Below are 16,291 nucleotides of genomic sequence, written 5' to 3'. Positions count from 1 at the left end.
CTCTGGGAGACAGATCTGCGTTGCTGCCTTGGCATGCCCTCCACAGCTCATCCTGAGATTTTAAAATGAGGTGACTTCAAGCTGGACAGACCTCCAGGGAATAAGAAAGACAAGTTTGCCAATTTCCCTGCACATGAGAAGGGGGTGCAATATTGAGTCAGTGATAATGGCTTGCTGGGCACAACTGCTCTCATGATTCCCACTGTTGGCCTCTTCCTCAGGTGAGGAGAGACTGGAGGGCAATCTGAGAATGTGGGCTACCTGCTACACCATTTAAATGAACACATATACATGAATCAACATGCAAAAGTAACAAGTATAATTTATATACATTTTGTGAGCATGCCTTTAGCAGATGCCTTGTTTTTCTTTTCGGTCTAAGAAGGTTTCACGTTGCTCACTTGATTAGACCATGCTCAAGTTCAAATCTGCCTCTCATTCAGAGTCATTCAGAGTGCAGGTGACTTCTCTGTCACCTGCATTGAGCTTCTCCAGAGACTGGAGAGGGAAAATAATAAAAAACAAAATATAGGCCTCAGAGTACGAAGGTCTAAGAACAAGCTATAATTTTATTTCCTCATGAATACTCTAGTTCATACCTCCCCTTCCAGAAATAGGCTCAGAAACAGTATGCAAAACAGTATGGCCTGGTATTTTTTTTTAAACTTTTATTTAATGAATATAAATTTCCAAAGTACGACTTATGGATTGCAATGGTTCCCCCCCATACCGTCCCTCCCACCCACAACCCTCCCCTTTCCCACTCCCTCTCCCCTTCCATTCACATCAAGATTCATTTTCAATTATCTTAATATACAGAAGATCAGCTTAGTATACATTAAGTAATCTCCCTATCCTCCAGTCATGAGTTTCCCCTCAGTTCTCCGACTCTTATCTTGTTTAGACAAGGTCATAGTCAAAGTGGAGGTTCTCTCCTCCCTTCAGAGAAAGGTACCTCCTTCTTTGATGACCTGGTCTTTCCACTGGGATCTCACTCACAGAGATCTTTTGCCAGAGTGTCTTGGCTTTCCATGCCTGAAATACTCTCATGGGCTTTTCAGCCAGATCCGAATGCCTTTAGGGCTGATTCTGAGGCCAGAGTGCTATTTAGGACATCTGCCATTCTATGAGTCTGCTGAGTATCTTGCTTCCCATGTTGGATCATTCTCCCCTTTATTTATTCTATTGGTTAGTGTTAGCAGGTACTAGGCTTGTTTATGGGCTCCCTTTGACTCTTAGTCCTTTCATTATGATCAATTGTGAACTGAAGTTGATCACTTGGAATAGTGAGATGGCATTGGTACATGCCACCTTGATGGGATTGAATTGGAATCCCCTGGTATGTTTCTAACTCTACCATTTGGGGCAAGTCAGCTTGAGCATGTCCCAAATTATACACCTCTTCCCTCTCTTATTCCCACTCTTATGTTTAACAGGGATCACATTTCAGTTAAATTTCAACACTTAAGAATAACTGTGTATTAATTACAGAATTAAACCAGTCATATTAAGTAGAACAGACAAAAAAACTACTAAGAGGGATAATGTATTAAGTTGTTCATTAACAGTCAGGGCTATGCTGATCAAGTCACCGTTTCCCATAGTGTCCATTTCACTTCAACAGGTTTCCTTTTTGGTGTTCAGTCAGTTGTCACCGATCAGGGAGAACATATGGTATTTGTCCCTTTGGGACTGGCTTATTTCACTCAGCATGATGTGTTCCAGATTCCTCCATTTTGTTGCAAATGACTGGATTTCGTTGTTTCTTATTGCGGTATAGTATTCTAAAGAGTACATATCCCATAATTTCTTTATCCAGTCTACCGTTGATGGGCATTTAGGTTGGTTCCAGGTCTTAGCTATTGTGAATTGAGCTGCAATAAACATTAGGGTGCAGACCATTTTTTTGTTTGCCAATTTAAATTCCTTTTGGTAAATTCCAAGGAGTGGGATGGCTGGGTCGAACGGTAGGGTTATCTTCAGGTTTCTGAGGACTCTCCAGACTGACTTCCATAGTGGCTTGACCAGTTTGCATTCCCACCAACAGTGGGTTAGTGTCCCCTTTTCCCCACATCCTCGCCAGCATCTGTTGTTGGTAGATTTCTGCATGTGATCCATTCTAACCGGGGTGAGGTGAAACCTCATTGTGCTTTTGATTTGCATTTCCCTGATTGCTAATGACCTTGAACCTTTTTTCATGTGCCTGTTGGCCATTTGGATTTCCTCTTTTGAAAAATGTCTATTGAGGTCCTTGGCCCATCTCTTAATTGGGTTGTTTGTTTTGTTGTTGTGGAGTTTCTTGATCTCTTTGTAGATTCTGGTTATTAACCCTTTATCTGCTGCATAGTTTGCAAATATTTTTCCCCATTCTGTCGGTTGTCTCTTCACTCTCCTGACTGTTTCTTTTGCAGTACAGAAACTTCTCAATTTGATGCAATCCCAATAGTTGATTTTGGCTTTGACTGCCTGTGCCTCCCGGGTCTTTTCCAGAAATTCTTTGCCTGTGCCAATATCTTGAAGGGTTTCTCCAGTGTTCTCTAGTAACTTGATGGTGTCAGGTCATAGATTTAGGTCTTTAATCCATGTTGAGTGGATTTTTGTGTAAGGTGTAAGGTAGGGGTCTTGCTTCATGATTCTGCACGTGGAAATCCAGTTTTCCCAGCACCATTTATTGAATAGACTGTCCTTGCTCCAGGAATTAGTTTTAGATCCTTGATCAAATATAAGTTGGCTGTAGATGTTTGGGTTGCTTTCTGGTGTTTCAATTCTGTTCCATTGGTCTATCCATCTGTTTCTGTACCAGTACCATGCTGTTTTGATTACAACTGCCCTGTAGTATGTCCTGAAATCTGGTACTGTGATGCCTCCGGCTTTGTTTTTGTTGTACAAGATTGCTTTAGCTATTCGAGGTCTCTTGTGCCTCCATATGAATTTCAGCACCATTTTTTCCAGATCTGAGAAGAAGGTCTTCGGTATCTTGATTGGTATTGCATTGAATGTATACATTGCTTTTGGGAGAATGGACATTTTGATGATATTGATTCTTCCAATCCATGAGCATGGAAGATTTTTCCATTTCTTGGTATCCTCTTCTATTTCTTTCTTTAAGGTTTTGTAATTTTCATCGTAGAGATCTTTAACGTCCTTGGTTAAGTTTATTCCAAGGTATTTGATTGTTTTTGTAGCTATTGTGAATGGGATTGATCTTAGCAGTTCTTCCTCAGCCATGGCATTGTCTGTGTATACAAAGGCTGTTGATTTTTGTGCATTGATTTTATACCCTGCTACTTTGCCAAACTCTTCTATGAGTTCCAATAGTCTCTTAGTAGAGTTCTTTGGGTCCCCTAAATAAAGAATCATGTGATCTGCAAAGAGGGATAGTTTGAGTTCTTCCTTCCCAATTTGTATCCCTTTAATTTCTTTTTCTTGCCTAATAGCTCTGGCTAGAACCTCCAGAACTATATTGAATAGCAGTGGTGAGAGTGGACATCCCTGTCTGGTACCAGATCTCAGTGGAAATGCTTCCAACTTTTCCCCATTCAATAGGATGTTGGCTGTGGGTTTTTCATAGATTGCTTTGATTGTATTGAGGAATGTTCCTTCCAAACCCAGTTTGCTTAGAGTTTTCATCATGAACAGGTGTTGTATTTTATCAAATGCTTTCTCGGCATCTATTGAGATAATCATATGGTTTTTCTTCTGCAGTCTGTTAATGTGGTGTATCACATTGATTGTCTTGCGCACATTAAACCATCCCTGCATACCAGGGATAAATCCCACTTGGTCTGGGTGGATGATCTTTCTGATGTGTTGTTGCATTCTATTGGCAAGAATTTTATTCAGGATTCTTGCATCTATGTTCATCAGGGATATTGGTCTGTAATTTTCTTTCAGTGCTGCATCTTTTTCCGGCTTAGGAATTAAGGTGATGCTAGCTTCATAGAAAGAATTTGGGAGGATTCCCTCTTCTTCTATTGTTCTGAATAGTTTGAGAAGAATTGGAGTTAGTTCTTCTTTAAATGTCTGGTAGAATTCAGCTGTGAATCCATCTGGTCCTGGGCTTTTCTTTGTTGGGAGGGCCTTTATTACTGTTTCAATTTCTGTCTCAGTTATGGGTCTGTTTAGGTTTTTGATGTCTTCCTGGTTCAATTTAGGTAGGTTGTATGTGTCCAGGAATCTATCCATTTCTGATAGGTTTCCCTGTTTGCTGGCATACAAGTCCTTGTAGTAATTTCTGATGATTCTTTTTATTTCTGTGGTGTCTGTTGTTACATTTCCTTTTTCATCTCTGATTTTATTGATTTGGGTCTTTTCTCTTCTTTTTTTAGTTAGTTGGGCCAATGGGGTGTCAATTTTGTTTATTTTTTCAAAAAACCAGCTCCTTGTTTGGCTGATTTTTTGTAACATGTTTCTTGATTCAATCCTGTTGATTTCTTCTCTGATTTTAATTATTTCTCTTCTCCTACTAGATTTGGGTCTGGTTTGCTGTAGGTTTTCTAGATCCTTGAGGTGAATTGAAAGCTCATCTCTTTGGTGCCTTTCCCATTTCTTGATGTAGGCACCTATTGATATAAACTTTCCTCTTAACACTGCTTTTGCTGCATCCCATAAGTTTTGGTATGTTGTGCTGTTATCCTCATTTACTTCCAGAAAGATTTTGATTTCTCTTTTGATTTCTTCTATGACCCATTGTTCATTCAGGAGCATGTTGTTCAATCTCCATGTGTTTCTGTATGGTCTAGGGATTCCTGAGTTGCTAATTTCCAACTTCATTCCTTTATGGTCTGAGAAGCTGCATGGTATGATTCTAATTCTTTTGAATTTGCTGAGACTTGCTTTATGGCCTGTGGCATAGTGAGTAAAGACAACCCCTGCAGTGCCAATATCCCATGGGGCACCGGTTTGAGTGCCAGCTGTTCCTCTTCTGACCCAGCTCTCTGCTATGGCCTGGGAAAGCAGAAGATAGCCCAAGTCGTTGGGTTCCTGCACCCACGTCGGAGACCTGGAAGAAGCTCCTGGCTTCGGATTGGCCCAGCTCCAGCCATTGCAGCCAACTAGTGAGTGAACCAGCAGATGGAAGAGCTCTCTCTCTCTGCCTCTCCTTCTCTCTGTGTAACTCTGACTTTCAAGTAAATAAATATTTAAAAGAACAATGTCTCTCATTTGTACCTGTTTTTGAAAGGATGGAGATGTCCCTGGCACTACAGATGCTGTGGTTAATAAAACAGGGCTCCTCTTTTGCATGAGCTTAGACTAGTGGTGAGTAACTTTAGAGATGTACATTTTTGTTAGCATTTGAAAAGCAAAGTAACAGGGAAAGAAGACAGGGAGAGAGCTTGAGAGACAGACAGACATCTTCTATCCTCTGGTTCATTGTCCAAATGACCACCGCAGCAGTGGTTGGGCTGGGCCACAGCCAGGACATGGAGCTCCATCGGGGTCTCCTACGTGGGAGGCATGCACCTAAGGAATGGGACAATTTTCTGCTGTCTTGCCAGGCATTATACAAGGGAGCTCGATAGGAAGTGGGGTTACAGGTACTAACATTCATGACCTCATGGGTGCTGACTTTGCAAGCAGCTGCCCAGCCTGCTGCTCCACAACACAACACCCGAGTTATGATTGTTTTAAATGCTTGATAGAGCAAGTGAATTCTAATCCATTAAGTCTGAAGTGCTGAGACATGTCTACATAGTCAGAGGTGGAATGAGGTAAAGGGGACCAGGGCATTGTTTTAGGAGAACAAAAATGAGAACTCAAGGGCAGGAAGGTAAGGGATCAAAGCAGAACAAGGCAAGCAGGGAGAAGGAAATACTCATGTTTGGGAGCACCAGATGACAGGATGTTTGTCTAAAGACAAGTGTGCTCACAGGAGGTTAGGCGCATGCATCTCACTGAGGCACACTTCAGGGTCCTGCATCTACTTGCAGAAGAAGCTAGACCACAGCTTCTCTCTCCTGTAAAGGCAGGAATAGAGTTTGCAACTGGCAGACAAGAAAGCAAAAGTGGGCAGGGTCAGACAGCTAAGCTCCAGTCAGATCACAAAGACTAGAAAGGATGGCTTCAGGTGCCTGGGACCAGCCCTGCCCTGTCTTCCTTAGACCCATCTGCTTTTGTCCAGGGACCAATGGGAGAGTATGAATGGAATCAGCTCTGCTTTGCTGAGCTTGATGCCCAGAGATGACCCACCAGGCTTATGCTGGGTGTCTGAGCTGTATCTTGGGAAGCCTTGGAGTGGCATCCAAGAGCCCCTGCAGCTGTGGGAAGATCTCCATTGCCATTGGCCCCAGGAATTGTGCCCATGGCACATCAGAGTACAGGACCTTGGAAATATTTCATGGTAATACGTGCACAGATCCTGTCACTGTGCCTTGGGCCAACTCTTACTAAGGCGTTGTGTAGCCCTTTAACCCTGTGGGGAATGCCAAGGATCCCTCAGCACCTCAGGGGTTCCAGCATGGAGGCAGCACTGAGGAGAGCAGGGAGTGAAATGTGCACTGAGTTTGCAGCAGGTCCTTGTTGGCACCATCAAGAGGAGGACAGAGCAGCTGCCACCAAGCCAAGGATGGTGGCAGGGATGCAGCAGAGGAGTTTAGCACAGCTTCCCGCCACTCAGCTGCCAAAGGCTGCTGGCCAGAAAGCAGCAGCAGCTGTGCTGGAAGTGGTGTGCTGGAATCACTGTTCTCCACCCTGCACTGGGGCTCGGCCATGGCGATGTCCTCAGCTGCCTTGAGCAGCATGGAGGAGGAAAAGGACAGGCTGGAGCACTAGCACTTCTGGAAGATCACGAATGCTCTCAGCCACTGTGGCCCCAGAATGTAAGAGTTAGCACACTGAATAGAAAGAGAATTTTGATCACTTCCAGTTAATCAGCAGAAACTGCTTCCTCAATATCCTAACTTCGACAAGATCTCAAACTGCATTGATCCTAATCAAGACATGCTATTGACCATTGTGAACGACTTTATAAATATGTTTGGAAATAAAGGATATGGAGAATACAGAAAGAATGGAAAGATTTTGCCAGCATCTACACTTCACATGAAAGTTAAAATCCATACTGAGAGACTTTGTGAGACTACAGTGAAATTGGCGAAGCAGGATGGGATTCCTGCTACCAGCCAATCATTATAAAAATGTTTTTTAAATTTTCCGAGATATGGGATCCTTCAAAAACAAATATTCCGGTACATGGTGCTAGACTAGAAAGATTGGTCTGGAAAATATCTCTGCTAGGTTGTGAGTGTCAAGGAAAGGAATGGACACTTTTGTGCTTTTCCCTGAGGTTTATACTAGAAAGATGCTCTGAAATTAACAAACTTTATCCCTTGCCCTTAGTTCCCTCAAATGTTCTATGAAGAAAGTACATAATCTGCATGCATCTAGACTGTTCATCATTTTTCCAGATGAAAGTTTCAGAAAAAGTCTGCAATGTCACAGCTGGTGTGCATGTGGGAAGGACAGAGGCTGACATTGAAAACCCCTGAAACTGGCACCTAAGCCACCTCCCAAAGGCATTGAAACAAGTGTGGTATGTGGAAGACACCCAGGACTAATGCATATTCACATAGAGGTGGAGGCAGAGGTCCTATGAAGGAAAGATCAAACATTACTGCAGAAACCTTCGTGTGTGCCCATTTCCCAATCTGGATACCCAGGAGAGTCATTCATCAAATTCTAGAACACTATCCAGAATATTCTGACGTCAATTATCTAAGACAGTGAAGGAAGGAGTGTGACCTCTTGATTACAGACTGCTCTGTCCTTTTGCTCTATTCAAGCCTCACCAGGAAGGGCCATTTTCTTTGCACACTGTAGCTGTTCAGATGTTAAACCAAGCCAGAAATACCCACATAGACACATCAAGAATGAGGCTAGGCCAAATGTATGGACACTCGGTGGCCCAATCCAGTCATTATGTAAAATTAACTAGCATACTATGACCACACAGAAAATAAAAAAAATAAAAACAAGATTAAGGCAGGGTTTTTGCACTCATAGCCATAATCCTTGATATGCATAGTCAGGCAGGAAGAAGGGGGCTGGAAAGGGAGAAGAAGTAAAAAAGGGAGCCCAGAGAAGGGGTATACCAGAGGGCAGGAAAATGATGAGACTGAAAAGGCAAATGACCAAAGAGAAAACAGTTCCTGAGGGGTGAGCGGAAGGAGTAAAACTCTGGAGTGAGAGCTGTATCTGAAGCCTGAGCCCCCAAGTTTACCTCAATCCCTCCTCCCTCACCCCAAGATGACCAAAAATATCACTGGGCCAACCAGGGCCCATTTCCCCAAATACAGGAAGAAGGTATCAGAGTAGACATGGGCAGCCATCTCCAAACAACTCTCTCACTCACACAAAAGGTTCATCCACAGGCAGCTCCTCAGTACCCACAGCAGTGAAATGGGGGCTCCTGCCTGCCCTCATTTCTGGGCGTCTTTGGAATTCAGTTTAGTACAGGAAACCACAGCCAAGTAATGAAGGCCAACACATGTGTGTGTGTCTCTCTAGGGACACATACTCACCGTGGATGGCCCTGCATTTGTTGACTGATGCTTCATAGACTCATCTGTGTGATGAACAACCTCACTCATCCAGTCAAGTGATGGGTTCAGGAAGTGCATGCATCAACATCGAAACTTGGTTAACAATCTTGCAAGATTTCCAGCTTGGTAGGTCAGCATACCTGGGGCGGTTAGAGCCGACCATTGATTTCCTAGCATGGAGATCCCTCCCCTGCTTCCTCACAGGCTGAAACACTGGGGTTACAAGCTGTCCTGCATTCTCTTCACTGGTTCTTGCCACTATACTCCTGTTTATGTTGTTTGCCTAAAAGCTTTCAGGTGCTTGTAACCTAGCAGCCTTACTTTAAAACATAAATCAAGGTTTATTTCAGAATCAGGCTAAAGCCAGGAGCTCAAAACTCCTTCTGTGTCCTACAAATTGTAGCAAATACCAAGTATTTGCACCATCATCTGCTGCATCCTGGTTGCACAGCAGTGAGCTGAATTGAGAGCAGAGTAAATGGAGTGTTCACATCTCAAATATTCCAAAGAGTCAGGTCCCAGCCAGGCCATAGTTTGGAACCAGGTGGACATCTCCCACCTTTGTGGCAGGGACCCAGGTTCTTCAGCCATCACATGCTGCTGTCTGTCAGCTACATCATTGTGAAAAGCAATCTGTAGCCATAGCTGTGACTAGAACCCAATGCCCTCAGCTACAGGGAGGTGCTTGGTGTCATGACATTGGCTTTGAGCCCCTCCCAGAAGAACAGACCCAGGTGGGAATTTCTGCTAAGGGAAAAGACCTATCACTTCAACCCAATTCACCTGGCTTCTGCTCAGAAGAAATACAGTGAGAAGGGATTGCGAGCCCTTCTTGCATGTCTGCCTGACTTTCCAAGCAAAGCAATGCAGAGCCTTCTTGCCAAAACTGTTGGCATAAGCTACACAATGGAGACGAAGCCAAACATGGACAGGAGTGCACCTTAAATGAATCATGAGTATCTGACTATGCAGTCAATAACCCCAAACCTAAACCAATATTGCTCCCTCATGAATCTCTCCTATCAACAGGGCTTTGCTGTAGAGAACTCTTGGAGAGGATATTATTCTTCCTTAGGTCACTAGGCCCCCAACATGCACACCTGTATGATAAAACTGCCCGAGTGGGAATATGCTGTTCTCCTAGGATAAGCATGGATGGGAAGCTACAAACTCTGGGAAATATGTTGGTGATTTTGACAATTAATGACTAGCCTGCCTGGATCATGCACATCTGATCAAAGCAATGTTTGCTAATGTGACTTTGGTATCTTCTAGGCTTTCCAGACCTCACATTGCATGCAGCCAGATGCATTTTGTTAATCTTTTGTCATCTATCAGGCTGCAAGGGTCAACTAAGTTACAGAAGTGACATTCTCATCGGCCTATGTCCATGTTCTCCAATTTATTTACACACGGAATGCACATGTTGTTTCTCTGAATGCTAAGTGTCTGAATCAGACCTTCATATTAACTTCAGAGTAGAAGCAATGTGTGCAGAGTCAGCATTCACGTGAAATTCCCCTCTCCCTTGATTCAGAGGTGTCACAAAAGTCAACCATGAAGCTTCTCTACAAAAATCTTCTAATGGTTAAGTAACGGTATGGGTTCAAAGTGTCTGCTAAAAGTACACAGGTTAGAACCTTGATTACTCAATGGGAAGGATTTAGGGAGTGGTAGATAGTGGGAATTGAGTCAGCCATTTGAGTAGACCCTGGATAAATGAATTCATGTTTTTCTCCCAGGAGTGTTTTCTCTTCCAAATCAGATTTGTTATCACAAAAGTGAGTAGGAATAAAGCAAGGACTCCCCCTCTGTGTTGTTCCCTTCACTGCCCTCCACTGACTCTGCCACAAGACGAGACAGCCTCAGAGTCTCACCAGCTCTAACTACCAGACCTTGGAAATGCTGGCTCCCAGAACCATGAACCAGAATAAACCGTTGTGTAGATTATCCAGTCTGGTATCTGGCTTACAACAAATCAAAAGGCTGGAGAAACAAAGAATTCACATTTATCAGCTAACTTCAGATAATGATAGTCCCTAAATGAGCCCTGAAACCATGCCCAATGGCCCAGGAGTCCTCCTACATGAGGCCTGGAACCTCATTCTAATGAAAATTACTGGGGTAGCAATCAGACCCTCCATCCCAGAGAGCCAGTGAACACAGCCCTGCATGCAGAATAAGTAACTTTCCAGGCATGGGTCTCAAATTTCAAAATCTTAAACAAGAGCAACAATGGCTTCTCCACCAAGGAAACGCAAAGAAGGGGGAATCCAATACTCCTACTTACTCATGAATGCACACACACTCAGCACAGATGGCCCTGCCTTTGTCAACTGTTGATTTTTAAGGCACCTCTGTGTGAGAAACAGCCTCACCCATCCAGTCAAGCGATGGAATCTGGAAGTGCACCAAAATTGAGACTGGATTATCTGCCTTCAAGACATCATGCTTGGTAGGCCAGCACACGAGGGGAAGTTTAGTGCGACCTATTTATTACCTAGCATGCAGATCCCTCCCCTGGTTCCTCATTGGCTGAGTTACAGTCTTTGAGTTAGAATCCTCATTGCCTGAGTTACAATTGGCTGAGGTCACAATCTTCCTGGCATTTGTTTCATCTGTTTGCCTAAAAGCTTTCAGGTGCACATAACCTAGCAGTCTTACTTTAAAAAAGTCAATCATTGTATTTGAAAGGCAAAGCCACACAATTTGGGGAGAGAATGTGTCTTTGGCCTGCTGATTTACTCCCTAGATCAGCACTGTAGCCTGGGCAGAATCAGGCTAATGCCAGGAGCCCAGAACTCCATCTGGTCCTGCAAATGGTGGCAAATACTCAGTGTTTGAGCCATCATCTGCTGCATCCTGGTTGCATAGTGGCAAGCTGAATCAGGAGCAGAGCAATCTGAATGTTCTAATCTCAAATGCTCAAAAGAGTCAGCTCCAGGCCAATCCACAGCCCGAAGTTGAGAACTATGTGGTATCTCCCACGTAGTTCTTCAGCCATCACATACTGCTGTCTGTCAGCTACATCATTGTGAAAAACAATCTGTAGCCATAGCTGTGACTAGAGCCCAATGCCCTCAGCTGCAGGGAGGTGCTTGGTGTCATGACATTGGCTTTGAGCCCTTCCCAGAAGAACAGACCCAGGTGGGAATTTCTGCTAAGGGAAAAGACCTATCACTTCAACCCATTCACCTGGCTTCTGCTCAGAAGAAATACAGTGAGAAGGGATTGCAAGCCCTTCTTGCATGTCTGCCTGACCTTCCAAGCAAAGCAATGCAGAGCCTTCTTGCCAAAACTGTTAGCATAAGCTACACAATGGAGACGAAGCCAAACATGGACAGGAGTGCACCTTAAATGAATCATGAGTATCTGACTATGCAGTCAATACAAACCAAACTGAAAACAATGTTGCTCCCTCATGTATCTCTCCTATTAATCTGGCTTTGTGGTAAAGAACTCTCAGAGAAGCATCTTATTCCTTTGGTCAAGAGGTCCCCAACATACACAGCTGTATGGTAAAATCGCCAGTGTGAGAATATGCTTTCTCGTAGGATTAATAAGGATGGGAAGCTAGAAATCCCGGGAGATATGTTGGTGCTTTTCACAACTATGACTAGCCCCTGCCTGGATCATGCAAGTCAGATCAAGGTTGTGTTGTTTATGTGACTTTGATATCCCCAAGGTTTTCCAGACCTCACACATTTCATGTAACCAGATGCATTGTTAACTGTTTGTCACCATCTATCAGGCAGCGAGGGTCAACTAACTTACTTAAGTGACATTCTTATGGGCCTCCGTCAACAGTCCCCAGTAAATCACCCCATGAGTCCACTTGGTGTTTGTGACTGACATCAGCCCTTTATATTATCTCCAGTGTACAATCAATGTGTGGGAAAGTATTAATTGTATACACGTATCCTATCCCTTGGTTGAGAGGTATCACAAAAGTCACCCAGGAAACTATTCTACCAAAAAAAAAAAAAAACCTGATAGGGTTTAAATAGCACTGTGGTTTCAAAGTGTCCATTAAAAGTTGATGGTTTGGGCCGGCGCTGCGGCTTAATAGCCTAATCCTCCACCTGCGGCACCGGCACACCAGGTTCTAGTCCCAGTCGGGGCACCGGATTCTGTCTCAGTTGCTCCTCTTCCAGTCCAGCTCTCTGCTGTGGCCTGGGAAGGCAGTGGGGGATGGCCCAGGCCCTTGAGCCCTGCACCCCATGGGAGACCAGGAGGAATCACCTGGCTCCTGGCTTTGGATCAGCATGGTGTGCCAGCTGCAGCGGCCATTGGAGGGTGAACCAACGGCAAAAGGAAGACCTTTCTCTCTGTCTCTCTCTCACTGTCCACTCTGCCTGTCAAAAAAAAAAAAAAAAGAGTTGCCAACTTACACTTTCATGAAAACAGCTGAAATGGTGGAGTTACATTCTGGGAAAAAGAAAAAAGTTCATGGTTTGGAACTTTAATTATTCAACGGGACAGTTTTTGGACATGGCACCTAGTAGGAAGTGTGTCAGTTATAGAAGTGGAGCCTCGATAAATGAATTAAGGTCTTTTCCCCAAGAGGGAGCTCTTGTTCTTACAGAACTAAATTTGCAAGTGTGAGCCAGGCGTGATGAGCCTGCTTCACACCAGCAGAAGCCAATTCATCCAAAAGTCGTTAAAGATATTTGAGAAGCATCACCAGCAACAGCAGACACAACTGTTGTGTTGGTTATTTGCTCGAGTGGTACTGTATTTATTTCCTGTGTGCTCCATTCAAAATCTCTCTGTTTTTTAAAGATTTATTTATTTATTTGAAATTCAGAGTTACATAGAGAGAGGAGAGGGGGAGAGAGAGAGAGAGAGAGAGAAAGAGAGAGAGAGAGGTCTTCCAACCACTGGTTCACTCCCCAATTGGCCGCAATGGCTGGAACTGCACTGATCCAAAGCCAGGAGCCAGAAGCTTCTTCCTGGTCTCCCACATGGGTGCAGGGGCCCAAGGACTTGGGCCATCTTCTACTGCTTTCCCAGGCCATAGCAGAGAGCTGGATCAGAAGTGGAGCAGCCAGATCTTGAATTGGTGCCCTTAAGGGATGCCGGTGCTTCAGGCCAGGACATTAGCCCACTGTGTCACAGTGCCAGCCCCTCCAAAATCTCTTTACACTCTGTTGATTGAATCAGTTGTAGAAGTGTCTCATTTTAATTAAATTTGAGCTTAGAAAACTAATTTGATGACAATGCAATTTCTGTCTACCGAGTATATTTTCATAAATTTCTTAGAAAGATAAGCTTAAATCCTCTCCTCTGTTTCAAACATAATATTCTTATTTGACTTTAATGTCAACTACTGCTATAGCAGCAGTGTCCAAATCATATTCATAAACAAGGAAAACAGAAAGATGCTGAAATGATGGGCTTGTTGTGATGTAATCTGGTTTAAAAAGTATTCTTGGCCGGCGCTGTGGCTCAATAGGCTAATCCTCCACCTGCGGTGCCAGCACACCAGGTTCTAGTCCTGGTCAGAATGCTGGATTCTGTCCCGGTTGCTCCTCTTCCAGGCCAGCTCTCTGCTGTGGTCCGGGAGTGCAGAGGAGGATGGCCCATGTCCTTGGGCCCTGCACCCACATGGGAGACCAGGAGAAGCACCTGGCTTTGGATCAGTGCAGCGGCCACTGGAGGGTGAACCAATGGAAAAAGGAAGACCTTTTTCTCCTCTCTTTCTCACTGTCCACTCTGCCTGTCCAAAAAAAAAAAAAAAAAGCATTCTTAAAATCCTTAAAATCAAGCCTATTCCTTTGTACTTTGACAAGATTATGTTAAGAATTACTACATCTATATTCTCTTCTGGATTCAAGATGGTATTCAGAGTGCATTAAAATTTATAAATCTCAGGCAGAATTTTAGAGTTTGAAAGAACCTCAGGGTTTTCTATTATCAGTTCATCAGCATCTTCGGGACAAATTACAAAGCTTCAGAGAAATGGCTGTGACTTGCTCAGGGTTCCCCAGCAGTAATGGAAGCATGGCAGGGACAAGGCTAGAACAAGGTCTTGTGGGTGTTTTGGGGTTTTTTTAATGTATTTTTTGAGAGGCAGAGAAAACAAGCTCCTGTCTGCTAATCCAACTCCTCAAATGCCAGAAATTACCAGGTCTGGGCCAGGCTGAAACTGAGAGCCAAGAACTCCATCCAGGTCTTGCCTGTGGGTAGCAGGAACCTAACTACTTGACCCATGACCTGCTGCCTCCAAGGGTGCACATTAGCAGGAAGCTAGAATCTGAAGCTGTGCCTGGACTTGAACCCAGACGTTCCAATATGGAATATGGGCATCCCAACCAGTGTGTTAACCAGTAGGCCTGTCCTGGACCAAGGCTTGCTAGTTCCAAACTCTGCTCCATCTCCAGTGTCTGGATTGCAGTCACAGCCTTCTATTGTTGCTCCCCCTCTTCGTGGAGGAACGACACTAAACCCTGCCTAGGCTTCATATCCGAGTCACGGCACCATTATGTCGCTCCCCCTCTTCATGGAGGAACGACACTAAACCCTGCCTAGGCTTCATATCCGAGTCACGGCACCATTATGTCGCTCCCCCTCTTCATGGAAGAACGACACTAAACCCTGCCTAGGCTTCATATCCGAGTCATGGCACCATTATGTCGCTCCCCCTCTTCGCGGAGGAATGACACAGGACCCTGCGCTGTGCTTTTGTCTGCTTGGCCCTCCCCGGGTTTGCTGCTGGTTCTTCCTGGGTTGGCTGCTGATCCTTCCACCTCCATGGAAGGGCGGTGCCCCCTGCCACTTCTTTCCCCACTTCCGCGGGGGAGCGGCACACCGCCGGCCGGCTCTCTCGGGGGCTGCTCAGATGTTATCCGGATGTTCCCCTTAGATGTTCCTGGTGCATGTTGTCTCTCTCCTCCTTTATAGTCCTCTTCCACCAATCCCAACTCTGCTACCCACACGCCGAGTACGCTGCTCTCCTCCAATCAGGACCAGCTCCTACAGCTTGTCAAGTTGGTGAAAGGCAGCTGTGTAGAAGCTGTTTACTCCTCTCCCAGCACCATATTGTGGGAGAGCAGATGCATAGGATAAGTCTTAATTCCAGTAACTTAGTCTAGTCCGAGTTGCTCCCCACATTCTATGCCATTACTCTATGCTCCAGTTTCTTCCTACCTCTGTAAATCCTTTATAAATGCTACCAGCCAGCTCTCCCATGTGTTTTCATCAAGGTATTCTCTGGTTGAGAAACCCACAAGGATGGTGTAGATTTGCAGCATTACAAATTTTCTATATCAAGTCCAAGTTGGCTATTTTTTCCCCCTGGTTTTGAGTCCTTCTTTGCTAAAACAAGTTCCTTTACCTCTGTGAGCCTCAGTCTTCTCACCCACAAAGTGAAGATAATGATGCCTGCACCTTGGGGATGATCTGAGAATGGAGTAAGGGACTGTGTGGATGATGATGGAAAACACTTACCTCATGCCTGCTTCCAATAGCCCACACTGGCTCTGCTTGTTTCTCTCTTGGGTTCCAGATAAATACGAATTGGAATTATTCATCTGAAACAAAACAAAACAAAATGTCAAACATGCACCTGCAATGGCTTCTCCACCAAGGAAACACCCAGCAGGGGGAATCCAATGCTCCTACTTCCTCAGGAGCATCTGGGACATTTCCCCTCCTTTCTCCACATTCAGAGATCCCTAGTATCTCTTTCAGAAGCATTCATGGTTCAGGACATCATATGGCTCATGTGCAAATGTGAAACAGTGCTTCTT

The 16,291-nt window shown here is 44.5% G+C and overlaps 1 protein-coding gene and 1 pseudogene across 2 annotated transcripts in view; both read left to right on the top strand.

Annotated features, from left to right (window-relative positions):
* LOC103347431 (translation initiation factor IF-2) overlaps positions 1-16,291 on the top strand; it is a 779,171-nt gene that overhangs the window by 61,710 nt on the left and 701,170 nt on the right. The gene's annotated exons all lie outside the window — the stretch shown is intronic.
* LOC138846909 (carnosine N-methyltransferase pseudogene) lies at positions 2,912-12,610 on the top strand (annotated as a pseudogene).

This window comes from Oryctolagus cuniculus, chromosome 19, assembly GCF_964237555.1.
Source record: "Oryctolagus cuniculus chromosome 19, mOryCun1.1, whole genome shotgun sequence".
In the NCBI taxonomy this organism is placed as follows: domain Eukaryota; kingdom Metazoa; phylum Chordata; class Mammalia; order Lagomorpha; family Leporidae; genus Oryctolagus; species Oryctolagus cuniculus.
The sequence above is the reverse complement of the archived record's forward strand: the minus strand, read 5'-3'. Positions and strand labels throughout refer to the sequence as shown.